Here is a 16,635-nt window from a genome sequence, read left to right on the forward strand (position 1 = left end):
CAAATCCCGCTGTTCACACAAACATCCACATTGCGTATTTATTTCCTTTATTTAATTTTTTTCACAAATGCATCCATTATTTTGGTTTATATTTTGTTGATTTTTCTTTTCCTGTTTTAATTCTTTTTGGGGAACGTTTTTCACATACATATGTAAAATTTTGATACATTATTTTCTTTTTTTCCTGTTTTTTTTTTTCATTTATTTCACAGAGAAAATGTTCTTCCTGCGTGACAAGCAAGGCTCAGATTCTTGCAGGAAAACACACAATTCATCCTCTTCTTCACGCTGTCTTTCTTTTTCACACAGGCATCCTTAATTTTACTGCATATCTTTTTTTTTTTTTTACCTTTTCTTTTTTGTAATTTTCAGGTTTTGTTTTTCATACATAATTTTACTACCTTCTCCTTTTTTTCCTTTTTTTTTTTGTTTGTTTTATCCTCTTGATCAAGTTACGCTTTCCACACAAACATCGATAATATTATTACAGCACGTATTTTACTTTTTCTTTATTTTTTTTTCTTTTTTTTTACACTAAGTTACGTTTTTCATTCTTTTTACTTGTGTTATCTTATTATTTTTTTCTTTTCTTTATTCTTCTTTCATGATCGAGATTTTTTTTTCTTTCACACATGATATATGCATATTTTTCTTCAATGTTTTTCTTTCCTTTCTTTCATCCTCCTGAGCAAGTTACGGTTTTTACAATTATGTACATAATTGTATTATCAAATATACTTTTTCATTTTCTATCCTCTGTCACAAGTCACGCTTTTCACACAAACATCCCAGTCTTCTCCTGTACCTTGTTCCTGTCAGTCATGTCGCCTGTACCTTCTTCATATCAGTTAGCACCACACCAGTAGCATCCTTCATCTGCTTCGCATGATTTACATCCTTTATTGGCTTGTTCCTACTCCTTGGTATCCTGCATGTTCTCTTCTCTCCTCCTGGTGTTTGCAGCTTTTCCAGTAAATCACGACATGCCTCAGCCTTAGCCACCGCCACTGCTTTCCCTGCTAACTTCTTTGCTCTTCTGTATTCCAACTTATTCTGCCTCGCTCCGCTCTGCTCCCACTCTTTCTTGATTTCCTTTGTCCTTTTCAGTGCATTGTTGACGTGTTCACTCCACCACCATTGTTGTCTAGTTGTGCGTGACTTTCCACACGTTTCTCCCAGTACTTCTCTATCCACTCCTCTCAAGATCCCCGCACTCTTCTTCCACCAGTCCTGGAACCGCTCTGTGTTTAGGTTCACTGTGTCTGGCACCTTGGTCTTGAACTCTTGCTTCTTGGCCAGCCTTCAGTGCAGCCCATCGGGTCCTCTTCTCATACCTTCTCATTACTTTCCTCAGTCTTTTTAGCCATGCATGCATCACTACCAACCGCTGCTGCCTTTATTACCATGTGCTCTACGGATTTTTTTTTTTATTATTTTCAATTTTATTTTTTTTTTCTACTTTTATATTTATTTCTTAGCATTTACTGTATCTACTTTTTTATTATTTTTCTATTTTCTTATTTTTTTCATTTTCTTTATATATATATTCTTTTCTATTTCTTTCGCTTTTTATTTTTTTTTTAAATCTATTTTTCGGCATATTTTTCCAGGAGATCAGCGCTCCCTCCGCAGCGGGACGAGTGGAAGGGAAGCCTGACCGTTACTGTACCGACCCTCAAGGTCAAAGAATAGTCAATGAAGTCCATTACAGCACATAAATAATAGAGCATCCCTCTTCCAAACAAGAAGTCATATGCCTGATCCACTTGAACGGTGTCCACGTCCATCATCAGTGCGCGTGTGCCCTGTCCAAAGTCCAGCGAGATTAGTTGCGGCGGCGGAGCACACCTGCCTGCCCTGTGCATCAACTTTTCCCGGCCGAACCTTGTCACGACAAATGATGCTGCGGCGCCAGTGTCCACCAGTACTGTGAGCGGCTCCTCGCTATCTAGTGTTCGTGCGACAAACGTGTATACTTTCCCTACGAACCCTGGCTCAGGTTTCCGCCGCAGACGTTCAGGGTGGCGGAGAAACAGGCTGCCGCTGCCGTCGGGATGGAACTCTTGCACGATCTCGGCTTCCTCCAGGCGGTTCATGGACATGATTATCATTTCAGCGGAATAGTGACCCTCCATCTCCTTTGGAAACACCTGTAAGGGCGTGCTGACCTCCACGCCGCCCTTCAGGGTGATCACCACCTCGTCCAGCCTGATCACCTCCAGCCGCAACGTTCCATAAGCCGTGTTAGAGATTACCGTCACCTTCTCCTCATCGCCCGTGACAAGGCCCATTTTTTCGGCCAGTGACACCATCATTATAGTGACAGAAGCGCCGGTATCCAGGAGAACAGTACAAGGGTGGCCGCGCACTGCCCCGTCCACCAGTTGTCCTTCCTCAATATCAATACGACAGTACTCGCTTACATTTCTTTTCGTCCCAGTGGCCAGCTCGGTGTCCACTACCACCCTCAACACGTTGAACCAGAATATCTCCCCCCAATCTTTGGCCTGGCTCTTGTCTTCCTCCGCATCCTGCGTCTTGCTCGTCTTGGGCTGGCTCTCGTGTTCCTTCTTGTCCTGCGTCTTCCTCTTCTTGGGCTGGCTCTCGTCCTCTTCTGTATCCCGCATCTTCCTCTTCTTGGGCTGGCTCTCGTGCTCCTTCTTGTCCTGCGTCTTGCTCTTCTAGGGCTGGCTCTCGTCCTCTTCTGTATCCCGCGTCTTCCTCTTCTTGGGCTGGCTCTCGTCCTCTTCTGCATCCCGCGTCTTCCTCTTCCTGGGCTGGCTCTCGTGCTCTTTCTTGTCCTGCGTCTTGCTCTTCTTGGGCTGGCTTTCGTCCTCTTCTGTATCCCGCGTCTTCCTCTTCTTGGGCAGGCTCTCGTCCTCTTCTGTACCCTGCGTCTTGCTCTTCTTGGGCTGGCTCTCGTGGTCTTCAATATCCTGCGTCTTTCTCTTCTTGGCCTTTTTCTCGCCCTCCGTGGCCTTCGTTTTCTTATCTTTTCTATCCTTCCTCTTCTCCTGCTCTCCGTGTTCCATATCCTCTTCACCGCCATCCACCTTCCTCTTTTTACGGGTGTCATAGTCCTCCATGTCTCCCGCCTTCCTCTTCTTCTTGTTGTGTTGCTTAACCTGTTTGCCATCATACAGCTTCGTGCTGCTCTTGCTGCTCTCACAGCCTTTCATATGGTCTCCCTTGTTGTTGGTGCGATGCTTCATCTCTTTAACGCCTTCCATCTCCGTGTTGGCCCTGTGGCTGCCGCAGTCTTCCATGCTCTCTAACCTCCTTTTCTTGCTGGGTTGTTTGGCCTCTTCCTTCCTCTGCGTCTTCGCCTTCTCGCTTAACGTCTCTTGGTCGTTCATTGTTTGCTGCTTCCTCTTCTTGCTTTTGGATCGCGTTGTAAACAGTGGTGCGTGAAAACCTTCACAAGGAAAGCCAGGCATGGCACTGTCTTGTCTAGAACCTCTGATTCCATCACCTGTGGTCCCTTTCTTGGCGTGCTCACCAGCTTGGAGCTGAGCCCTGGCGGCACCCACCACGCGCACCAATCAGAGGCCTCGATTTGAACCTAACAGCCAATCAGATGCAAGAACGATACAACTGTGGTAATACTATATATATATATATATATATATATATATATATATATATATATATATATATATATATATATATATATATATATATATATATATATATATATATATATATATATATATATATATATATATATTATAAGTATTCCGTCCTGCATTAAGTTTGAAGTACGTACGTAACAACTTGTTTTCTTTTTGTTGTTGTGTAAATGCAGGCTACTATGGGTTTGAGAGGCCGTGTTACGTCGTTTTTCTGGAATATTCTAACAAACAGGTGAATTATTTCCGTCAGTAGGGTCCAGTGAGAACAGTGTGATGTACGTATATTATGTGCGGATTCTGAAATGCTTCCGCGTCTTATCTGGACAACCTTTAACAGGCTCTCGTGGGAATTAGTGGCATTTCCAAGCGTGTGTTCGTGATTGCAGTGATAGGAGTGACAGTAGTTCAGCCTTATTAATTGGGACAGTTTAGAGAAAGTGACTAATCACTTCTGTGGTCTTTGAAGACAATCGTGATGGCAGAGCAGTCTTTCAGAACAGCGGCCTTGCACTTGCTGGTGGCGTCGTGAAGGATGAAGCAGCAGAGACAGTCGACCAGCAAGTCACTCACTTCCTTTGTCCCAGGAGTAAGTATCTGTCCTTACACCCGCGCAAACCACCAACATCCGCCTCACTCAAACAAGCTGTCACCCATGCAACCAGTCTGTCCATTACAGTATTAGCAAAATTCCAATCATCATGGGTGTGTCGTGTCTTCAAAATTCATGTTTACTTTGCAGAACAGTGAAGCTTGTCGTGGCGTCAGCAATTTGCTGCAGCAGGTTGCTTCGTGTTTCGCTGCTTGGAGAATTCCACTTATTGTTGACGTGTCATTTCTTTATATGTCATATTTACTTTATAAAATTGTGCAGGTTTTCTCAGCAGACAAACTGGTGTTTCCTCGGTACACACACCAGGAGAAGACTTCCTGCATGGTGGTGCACTCAATTTCTTCAAGTAGTGCACAAGGAAGAGGACTTTTGAAAACATGAGGAGCTGACGCACAATGAAGCAGCTGATACAGCAGCACACAATACGGCAACACTTTACTGCTCACTCAAAGTATGGCAAGGACACTGACTTCCGTGAATGAGACGACACGATGAGCTCAGTGTGAGAAAATCAGTGTGCATTTGGCAACGTGCCTCCAGAGTGTTTACAGGACAGCGGTGACCTGCCACCTTGTCCTCCTTGCCGTGCGTGTAATACCCATTCACCTCTACCTCTTGTACAGTGTAGCCACTTCATACACTATAAAGTATCTTCAGAGTCCACCTATAAAATCACCACCATATTTGTCTTTTCCACTTGTCACGCCAACCTCAACTGGAACACGACACGTACAACAACAGGCTGAGGTTTTACCAACACTAATTTTACCTATTTCTTAACCTTTTTCTCTCTTTTTATTGTAAACACTTTTTTTACTTGTTTGATGAAATCAAATAAAAAGCAAATCGTATTAACTACACCTATAAAAATACATAAAACAGATTTTAAAATAGATAACAAGAATATAAATACAGGCAAAGTCTTGATGTCAAACACGCACATTTATCATATCGTAACCAAAGCAGGGTGCCAAACTCACAGAAATACAAAACGCAAGACAAGTGACTTTACATAAAACAATATTTTACAAGGTCTAGTTCCTCAAATATAGCAAAAAGAAAGAATAGTAAAAAAAAAAAAAAGTTGTATAATATGCGGCAAAGTTCAAGCACTTTCCTCCTCTGCTGTGTATTAAGTCAAGGGCTAACTCAGGCTCTTCTTCTCCGAAATTAAAAGTTTAGCGATTTATCTATGTATTCTTTATGTAGTAGTGGCACTGGCCAGGGGCTGGAAAAATTTCATAAGAAAGGGACCACCGGGGTGCTAGGTACTAAAGAAAAAGGACAGAACGGATAATCCAAAATTTGAAAAATGTTTTGACTCTTCCCCCTTGAAGGGATTCTGGTCGTAGGAAGGGCAGAATACAGAACCAAGCAGGGAGTTCCAGAATTTAACAGTGAAAGGATTAAAAGATTGTGAATACTGGTTAAATCCTGCATTTGGGAAGTGAAGAGAATAGTGGTGGGAGAAAGTAGAAAGTCTTGTGCAGCGAGGCTGCGGGAAGAGGAGAGGCATGCAGTTAACAAGATCATAAGGGCAGTCAGCGTGTTAGTAGAGGCATAAGGCAAGAAGAGATGTAACATTGCGGCGAAGAGAGGCTGAGTAAGAGTCAGTTAGAGGAGAAGGCTGATAGGACGAAACACTTCTGATTCCAGCCTGTTCTGGAGTGTTGAATCCTCCTCCCCCCCTCCCCCCTCATATGAGAAGCGTACTCCATACATGACGATGGGTAGAGTCACCACACTCTCGCTAACTTCCATATCTTTCTCCTCCTCTCCCTCGTCCTTAAACCTTTGCTTCGTATCCTTTCTTGGTTCCTCCCTTCTGCACCGCTCCGCCTTGCCCTCTTTCATTCTTTCTTCCTGCACTTTCTTTGTCAGATTACACTTTACGAACACTTCACTTGTATTCCTTCACTTTATCTGAAGTCCTTTCACTTTCCTGCACTTAAAACTCTTTCATTTGACCTGCTGGTGATGAGAAGGTATGGCTCCGTTCACCCGATCCTGCTGCTGCTGCTGCTGCTGCCGCCTGTGTGTGTGTGTGTGTGTGTGTGTGTGTGTGTGTGTGTATGTGTGTAATCTGATAGTTACTTATTTTGTATTTATTAACTTATGGTGTTATGTTGGTTTGTGGTTCTATAATTTTGGATGTCTTTATAAATGTTTGTAATCATGTTTTGCTGTTAAATTATAAGCTATGGTACATGGACGTGTGTGTGTGTTGCAGGGATGCCAGGTACACACAACCGTCCAGAGGTGTCAGAGAGTCGTCACAAGTGAAACACAAGCACATATCCCGGATCGGAAACAAGCGTGCCCCCTCCGCCATCCGAGGCTGGGCGGCGACTGGCGGCAGGACTGACTGTGTGTGTGTGATCTGAGCGCCGCGGCTTTCTCACTCTTCTGATCGGAGCACCAACACAGCTTCGGATCACGCCTCGTTGTGTTTGATGCCTGTATTCTGAAACGCTTCACTCTCTCAATACGACAATGTTCAAAGGCCACAGACTTGATCAGCCGAGTTCTCTAGAGTCTTTCTCTTGTTCATAACAAGAGAATCTTGTTTATCTGCCACCAGAAATATAAAAACACCCTTGAAGACCCTTGCAACTTCAACTACAGTCTTCTGAAAGTAGTGGAGGCGTGGCACAGAAGTGTTTCAAAATAGTCCTTGGTTCTGTGAGGTTCTCCTTTTGTTGTGAAAATCCGTTTTCTGTGAACTTGAAAGAAGTGTAACCATGTTTCGTATAAAAAAGCAAATACGTAATTGTGGGATGCATTACGCCACGAGACTGCGATATGCAATAATTTATACCACATATTGCATTATTATTAGTAGTAGTAGTACTAATACTATTTTTCTCTTTCCCTCCTCCTCCTCCTTTCATGGACACTCACTAACCTTGTTTTGCTGACGCCAAGGTACACCCACACACTCATCCAGGACTTCCTTCCCTTTAGGAGTAACAATATCGAGCAGCCTAAAACAGCCAACAATGTTCGTAAGCCGTAAACAACCTGAACAAAATAATTGTCATAATCGGCAGATCATTTGAACATAAATGAAAGAAATGATCCTCACTCTGTACAACCCCTTGGTCCGTCACCTCCAAAGCACTACCCGACCAAGCGGCCTTGAGAGAAAGGGAGAGAAGGACGCCAGGACGGGCACCAGTGGCGGAACGCCGCAACAGTGAGGCGGATCCTCTAGACCACTGCTTCCCAACCTTTTATAAGCTCATGGACCTTCAAGGGAGCTTTTGAGATATTCATGTATCCTAACACATAGGATATTGAATTACAAAAAAAAATAAATAAAAAAATAAAAAATACATAGTTTCAAGACTGAAAAATATAAATTAAAGTAGCACGTCTCTGTTTTAATAATAAAAAATAATCACCCCATCCTACATAACTGTTTTATAAGTACTATAAGTATTTCAAACTCACGATGACCCACCAGGTGTTGTCCGCTTTATTGCCACATATTGAACCAAACATTCACTATAAACTGGTAACTGTCCACTAACCAGGGTATATTAGCATGAAATGTTCTAAATACCTTTTGATTTTTGCATTAGATAGTAAGTGATATGAATAATTGTTATATATATAAAGAAAAGAAGATACTTCATGAAAAAATGTGGCATATCAGGTCAGTTGACGTTGCCACCTGCTCCCGACCCAGAATCTAACGGGAGTGGGTGGGGGAAGGGTCGCCTCGACACAGGTGTGCGACTGAGTCATTCACCTCTTGGTAGCCAGGATGGAAGGTCACAGCGCTAACTCCCCGTCCCGCGCTGTGCTGCACAGCCAGGCCAGGGAATTGGTCTTTAGGGTGAATAGGTACTTCATACAAGAGAAGGCCAACCGAGAACCACTTTTACCTCTCACACAAGCGAGGAAGCGAACAGCACATGCTACCGGAGTATCTGAAGCAACGGTATAACAAAGTCATACATGCAAATAAAGAGAACGGTTGTCTCCGTTTTCTGAGGGGGTGGGTTAGATTTGGCACCGCCGCTCCTTGAAGCGACCAACACCTGGTGGGTCATCGTGAGTTTGAAATACTATAGATGTACTATAAAGCAAAATGCTACAACTCAAAACCTGTGAGGCGCGAGTTGCGTCCAAGTGTAATATACAATACGCTAATTTGTAATATTTTAATTTAAGTTTAAATTAATTTCTTACATGACACAATTTGCTTCATGTATATGTATTAGAGTACTACTGTGCACTCTAATACATACTGGCCATGTCATGTACATGCTACATGACACACAATTTTGTTTCTAAAACATCTTTGCCCACTGTGCACTCTTACATGCACTAGCCATGTCATGTACCCAATTATTTCCAAGTATCCTTCGAAAAACATCATGTGCCCTAGGGTGCACCATGTACCCAGTTTGACTATCACTCTAGACTACCACCTAAATATAGGTCAGGGTTGGCGGGAACGAGGGAGGGGCGGGGAGGCATCCCCAACGGGGATACCGAGGCAGCGGGAGGAAGGCCACTGCCAGGCCAAGTCAGATGTACTAGTTTTAGGGAATGGTCACAAGCCTTACCAGATGTGGTCGAAGGGCAGATGGTCCATCTGGAGGCGGCAGAGAGGAGCAGTTCATGGCCTCACCGGCTCTGGTGGCAGTAGCAGCCGGCTGATCACCATTACAGTCTGGCGCCCATCAGCTGGCTGTCCGGCACATGTGCACCACCCACGGCCTTAACGACAGAGTACACCTCTGGTCACAGGAGAAGAACAACGAGACGTCCTTGCACGTCAACGACTCAGGCGAGAAAGACAAGCATTGATGTCACACGACCAAGTACACTGCGCAGTGCGCACACGAGACAGCTATCGTGGTGTCCGTCCGGAATCCGGCTTCGTTCCAACTTTGGATTCGGATTATTCATGTTTGGACTGCATTGGTTTTAATATATATACACCATGATGGGTATTTTATCATCTGAGGTAAAGCAACATTATAATGAACATGTGCACAACCTCCTAGCTTCGCTCATTTCACCAGTTCACTACGGTTTTCAATCCTCGCCTGCTGTTCTTGAATATTACCAACCACCGCTTGTTTTATGTTTGGCCATCCTTTGACATCGCTAGACAAATATTTTAACTCATACGACAGAAACAGCAGAAATAATGATTCACGATACCCGCCATGTTCACGAGGAACCACCTCAACCAAGGAATGTAGACGATGGGTAGAATTCTTGACCTCCACCAAACCATGGATCCCTGGTGGGTCACACTGCACCATGCTACACAGAATGCCTTGGATCACAACTTTAGATGGATCCCCCATGAATAGAGGCATCTTAGTAGGGGGTCTGCACTCCAGCAAGGGAGGGAGACAAATCCCACAGCTCCTCTCCTCTCGGCCCGGGAGTCGAATCCTCATCCTCTCAGCCGTGAGCCAATGGAACGTGCTGCGTGACAGGTCTCAACTTACTCATCTCAAGGAAGCTCAAGTCTGTAGCTTCCTTGTATTTAAACCATAATCATGATCTCTAAACTCTACAGAGAGAATAGCTGGGACGGCTAGTCCAGAAAGATTCGCATGACACACACACACACACACACACTTGATGACAATCAAACAAGCTAGCTGTAAAAAAGGCACATTTATTTCATGCTTAAAAACATGGTAACAATGAAGTGACATGTTGATGCCTGGCGGACACATTGCCTCATTTGCTCCTAGAAGAATATGCTTTACACATCATCATTACTCACTGTTGGGCCAAAACTACTCTCTCTCTCTCTCTCTCTCTCTCTCACCAATAAGCAAAATATATCTGATTTGCCACCGGACATGAATACAACTACATATCTAAAATTACACACACACACACATTAATTAAAGCCCAGCACGGTCTTGATGATAATGAAAAGGATAATAAAATAAAAAGATTAATAATGAGTGATCATAATGTATGCATGAATTTTCTTGTCTTTCAGCACCATAAATCCCCAGAAAAAAAATAAGATAAATTATGAAATACACACACACAGCCCTCATTTGTCCCATGCAGAGATGAAAAGATGTACATTTATTTCCTTTTCTTCATCGTGTCACTCATGAGCAGGAGGTAAATTCCCTACAAGGCAGAGGTGCAGGCAGTGGCTGACCACCAGAGGGGAAGACAGGAGCATTGTGAAGGAGGCAAGCCAAGCTGATAACAAAGGCTTGTGCCAAAGCTAATCAATTTATAATTGTCGTGAGGCTTCTTGGCTGCTCCAGTGACTATGAGTGTCACACCAGCTGTCACCTCACCCCAGGACTGCCTCAACACAGCACAGCCTGGAGTTAGGCCATGTTCATTTATCCTGTTGGTCTAGTCTGGTCAGAGGTCATGTAATTTGCCACACTCACTCCCAGTGTTTAGCATTTCCCTCAATCTGAAGTCCTGTCACCTCCTTAGCATCTGTCACCTGTTATATTTGTGAGGAGAGTCTGTGGATTATTGGACTTGATACTAAGGGAAAATGTTGAAGACAATGGGAAAAAGTGTGGGACAATAAAACATTTTTGACTGTGATAACACCACCATCCACAGGTCTCACAGACACCTGCTGAGCAAGGCCTAAGGGGAATAGCACTAGGATTCCCATCAAAACATTCAAGGTACACAACTCTTTACCCATTGAGCTATGAGTACAATGATAGCTGTAGCCCAAGAGGAGTTTGGTCAACCTTCAGTGTTCAGTCACTAAACTTCCCTAACAGGACTGCCTCATTGTCTCAGCAACTGTGGTACTCCCAACATCTGGATCTGCCAACAAATAAGCTCATGTGGTGCCAGTTAACATCCATCCAGCACATACTCATCCAGAATGGCCCACACAGCTGCCAGACAGTCACACGCTTGAGGCTTCCCATCACCACTGTGAGGTCCAGACAGGCAGTAAGCAAAGACCAGGACTAACAACCCTCTTGGTGAAAACCTAAAAATCAAAATACCAAAAACAGTTATGTAATACTCTCACTTACTTTCTGTTATCTCTATGTACAATTGGAATACTATTTAATTTATCTGAAAATTGCACCTTCAAGTATTTCTTGGGTTCAGAACCAATTTCAAATTATCAGCTAAAGTGGTGCAAAATCAGCCTATGACCAAAATACAATAACTAATAAATAATGTATAAAACCTTCAATATTCCCCTTCTGAAAAGTATCACAGATTACAAAGAGCATATCCAGGCTGACAAATCTGCTGCTGTGTTGCTTTTGCCACATGTGTGTGTGCATGTTGTCATCACTGACAACAGTTCACACCATCCAGCTGCCCTCCCAAGGTCCATCAGTACACACACACACACACACACACACAAGCCACTTGAGCAAAAATACAAACAGATCACCAAGGATCCAGCAGCAGCAGCAGTAACAGCAGTTCAGAGGGGATTAAAGTAGGGAACATTTCAGATATCCATTGTCTACCAGCAGTGTGATTTGCCATGATGCACAGAACCATAACCAAGTGGATAAAATATGTGAAGGCTGTATGATATGATGACACACACACACACACACACACACACACACACACACACACACACAAGTGCATTTCTTGGCAGCTGTGGTAGGGCAGCAGCAGCAGCAGCAGCAGCAGCAGCAGCAGCAGCAGCAGCAGTAGCAGCAGCAGTGATGGTAGTAATGGTAGAGGAGGTGCAGTCAGTCACTCCTCACTCAGTTTTCACAGATACGAAGAGCAACTGTGTCCAAACAGTGAGTTGGTCTGTTGGAAGGACACAGGACAATGTCAGTTTTGGATGTGTGGACACCAGGTCAGGTGATGCTGTGTGAGGGAATGGATAGTTTAATTCTCTGTACTTTTTGTGAGAATGTCTGCTTAGTATAGAGATAGATGCACATAAATTTATACAGCTTGAGGCTAAGATGTAAAAAAGTACTGAGAATGTTATTACATTATTATATGAATGAAAGTATGGATGTATATTCCTTGCTCCAGCTGTTGGTGAGTGAATAGATGGCACTGAAATAGTTTAATGTAAGAAGGTGGTAAACCATACTGTTCATCATTTATTTTCTTGCCAAGGAAAATATGGCAAACAGTGAATATTACTCACATTATCAAGAAATATTCAAGAAAGATGGAAAAGAAAGCCCTAGTCTTTCAGTGCCCCTCCACAAGTAAGGGCTCATTCATAACACTCAGTATTGTCTTGCTACTATTTTGTGGCACACTGGCCTAACATCCCATCAACAAAAGGACAACCATAAACAGACCACTCACCAAGTGCTGTTCTGACAATTTTTGGCTTGTTCTGCCAGTACACAAAGAGGAAGTAGGCAGGCACCCCAGAGCCAGTGATGAGCAGGCCCTTGCCCACCTCATATGGCCGCACATACAGCAGCAGAAACACCAGGAAGCCACACACCAGCAGGAAGGCGATGGGAACGATGATGTTCACCTGCACAGAGAGGGAGGCGTTGTAGTCTTGTGGCATCTGTGTCCTGTTCTAATTATCAGCATGCCATTTGTCTATATATTTAGTATAATTTCTGTGACAACTATGTCCTCTTTCAGCTACACACACACAGCCTTCTCAGAGTGAAGTGGTTTGTCTGTTGTTCAACAGATCATCATGATAATTATACATTTCAACTATAAATAAGCTCTGAGGAGGTAGTATGTATTGATGTGGTGGTTGTGTGGCAGCAGTGGTGGCTAACTCATGTTGGCGATGCATTTACTGATACATTTTCTTTATTTCTCACTAATTCATCTAGGGTGACACAGCTTGCCTAGTTCAGCTTTCAGTGAACAGACTTAATGAAACAGGTTTTCCTGTAAAGGCAGCCATGAGACCAAGTTGTTGGGGATTGACTCCCTGGGCCAGCACTCTCACACAGCAGGCCATGATACCTGAAACTGGTAATCCACCAGTGTGGGGTTTTCACCTCTCCTTTCAGATCAATTGCTGTTGTTCCCAAGTAACATCCTATTCTCTTTCTCCTGCTAGCCCTATTTTTCTCCTGCTTCTCCTCTTTCAGTATTTTTTTCTTATCCTGTTATTCCATCTTCTTCCATTGCTCCATTTTCTAAGGCTGAATCATCATCATAATCCCATTCCCATATTGAGTTGTGAGAAACACACACACACACACAAATAAATAAATAAACAAATAACAATAAATTAATAAAAAAAATATATATAAATAAATAAAAATAAAACCACAGGCAGATCATAATCACAGCCACCACTGCTGTCTGGTGCTCACCTTGATGGGCCGCTCCATGTCAGGGTATTTCCAGCACATGTACAGCAGAATGGCGATACTGCACAGGATGAATGAACTCTCTACAAAGCTGGCGTAGTCAATGAGGCGGTAGATGTCCATGGTGGAGAGGTAGATCAGTGACAACAGGCCCTGGAAGAGGAATGAGAGGAGGTGGAGGTGAGTCTTTGTGAATATTCCAAGCTGTGGTTAAAATGGAATGCTTTGTCAACCTCTCATTCGGTAAGACAAACTGTTAATGACTGAGTGAAGGAGAGCATGAAGGGGCATTACAGGCAGTTGTGCCAGATCTCATCATGTGGGGCTGTGGCACCAGGTACTTTGAACTAGTCCCACATGCTTTTGTTCTGATACAGAAGGTGATTACAAGAAAATAATAGACAAACTGCATTTAGACAAATATTCACTTTTAGACGCACCAAGCTAACTAAACATTCCAACCTAAATCTATTTTCTTCATTTGTGAGGATGTGTTCTGTCTGACTGAATAATATATAAAAACTGTGTGTTTGTGTGTGTGTGTGTGTGTGTGTGTGTGTGTGTGTGTGTGTGTGTGTGTGTGTGTGTGTGTGTGTGTGTGTGTGTGTGTGTGTGTGTGTGTAAATCTATTAATAACTCTAGGAAAACTCATCAATCACTTTTCATACAAATACATCAACTTGGAAACTAGAGACTGATGAAGTTAAGAACTAAAAAATGTTTGTGTAGGTAAGCAATAATGTACACATAAGTACATTCACTTCCATACTTCTTTCCATCTGTCAAAATATTAGCTCACACTGCACATCCTGAGGGGACACCATAAGGACCATGATGCATGCTCACACACACACACACACACAGTAGTAGTGGTAGTAGTATTTTACTGACAAAAAAAACATTGAAAATAACACAAAAAATTATGTTGTTTTTGTCCAACTTCAAAAGAACACAACTGCAACATGTAGAGGACTAATTGAACCAAAGCTACTATTCACAAAAATTATGAAAGGTGTCACACATACTGTTTTAAAATACATAAAAGCCACAGCAATGAATCTGTTAATGACAATAATAAAAACCTATAAACACACACACGCACACATAGCATTGCACAATGTCTTACCAGGAAGATGAGAGAAGACATTGGAGTGTTGCATTTGCAGTTGATGAGAGCAAGGTTGTCTGGGAAGTGGCCTTGTCTTGCACCCACAAAGCACAACCTGTCAACATCATTAAGCTGGTGAGTGGGGCATTACTACCAGTCATAACTTGTGCTCTAAATCTGACAGAGAGTAGAGGGAGAGTATGAAAGGAATGGATTGTGGAGCTCATGGAAATCTTGCAATCAAGTATATCTAAATTCTTGAATAAAGTGGATTCTCTGTTAAAATAAATAAGATAACTTTAGAATTGAACTCCATCATCATTAGTGGTTATAAATGAAGCAGGAAATCTCTTAATATAGCAGTGGTATTTTCACCAAACACTACAGCTATTCATATATGACAGAAAACCTGAACGCAGGAGTATAACACCAGATGTGAGACTAGGTATGAGAGAGAGAGAGAGAGAGAGAGAGAGAGAGAGAGAGAGAGAGAGAGAGAGAGAGAGAGAGAGAGAGAGAGAGAGAGAGAGAGAGAGAGAGAGAGAGAGAGAGAGAGAGAGAGAGAGAGAGAGAGAATTTTCTTATGTTTCTTATAATTGATGGATGACAATGAAAGATAGAAATAGATGTGTCAGTATGTTCCCTGCATGGACTGCCACATGTAGGCCTGATGGCTTCTTTTACAAGTTCTCTTAGTTTTCTTAATTGTGTTTTGAATTAAGAAAGCCTAAATTCCTCAGTCAAAAAGAGCTAGACAATCCTGAAGTGAAGTAGTATGCATTTGTGGTTATGATGAGTCAAGTGTATGAGAGGAAGAGCAGTTAAATTTTCTCCAGACCCTGATGTTGATGCCTTGCCTTGCCTATCTACCCTGAAGGATAAAACAAGCCTGGTATAGAGATAAATAGCCCGAGATGTAGTGGGATTTAGCTAGTTTTCCCTATCTAAGAGCAGGTGGTCAGGAAGAGTGATGAATCAGCTGGGAAAATTATATATATATTACATCAACAAACAAAATAGGTGGTGAACAGATGAAAATAGATCTGAAAGGCTAGCAGGAGCAACACCCACCTGGAGGAAGTCATGATGTGCACTGAGAGACCACCAAAGGCTGAGAGGGCCACCAGCAAGGGCATCACCCAGCTGCCACTGCCCATTAGACGGTCAGCAAAGGTCTGTCATCAAGGCAACAACAACAACTAAGGTTATGTTCTGTAACACTGACCATTAGCTTGGATAGCGTGGGATAAAATTATCAAAAAACAATGGGGAGAAAATTTAGAAAGGTAAGTAATTTTCATATTATATAATGCTTGAAGTCTGCAGCTGCTAGATAAGCCAAACTTAATATTAATGATAATTCCTGATTATTGTCTTTTCCTCTAACATAAATACACTGTGGTATGGTAATAGGAGAACCAAAATATCTAAGCTATTGCATATAATTGTAAAGTTTAAAGAATGGACTCAAAACACTAGAAAAGTCAGAGCAATGTCTGCTATAATTACATTCTCTATAAAAGTAATTACTGAATGATCTGACTAACTTATCTATCACTTGTGCCACAACAGTCACATGGTGCCATCAACAACACAATGCAAATTACTCATGGAAGCTGTCAATGGTGTACTCACAACAGCAATGGCATCAGAGGCCAGCATGTCAAGGGGAGAGCACAGCCAGGCAGGCAACACTGGCCATCACGTAGACCAGCGTCACCAGTGGCAGGGAGATGTGGATGGCCCGGGGCAGGTTACTGTGGGCAGGGTGTGATGTTAACAGGACTGGTGGTGACTGGTGGTGATATCTGATCATTGAGCTCCTTGTATTTCTCAAAATTAATTATGTACTAACAGGACATAACCTTCACAATGTTGCTCATATTCTAGTGAAGCTGTTCTTAATTATTTCTTGTGAAGATGTAATATATAGAAAACCTATAATGTGAACAAGATATTACTATTTCCTTCACATAAATTTATACAAAAATAGTTATACAGAATCCAAGG

The 16,635-nt window shown here is 42.6% G+C and overlaps 1 long non-coding RNA gene and 1 pseudogene across 1 annotated transcript in view; both read right to left on the minus strand.

The window, feature by feature from the left end:
- The window catches only part of LOC135097847 (uncharacterized), a 16,592-nt gene extending 7,530 nt beyond the window's left edge, over positions 1–9,062 (minus strand). Inside the window, exon 1 of the long non-coding RNA XR_010266221.1 lies at positions 8,820–9,062. This is a non-coding gene — a long non-coding RNA (uncharacterized LOC135097847). The remainder of the gene's footprint in view (positions 1–8,819) is intronic.
- Positions 9,063–9,876: 814 nt separating this feature from the next.
- LOC135097848 (Y+L amino acid transporter 2-like) overlaps positions 9,877–16,635 on the minus strand; it is a 75,059-nt pseudogene continuing 68,300 nt past the window's right edge.

Source organism: Scylla paramamosain, unplaced genomic scaffold (assembly GCF_035594125.1).
Source record: "Scylla paramamosain isolate STU-SP2022 unplaced genomic scaffold, ASM3559412v1 Contig34, whole genome shotgun sequence".
Classification (NCBI taxonomy): Eukaryota; Metazoa; Arthropoda; class Malacostraca; order Decapoda; family Portunidae; genus Scylla; species Scylla paramamosain.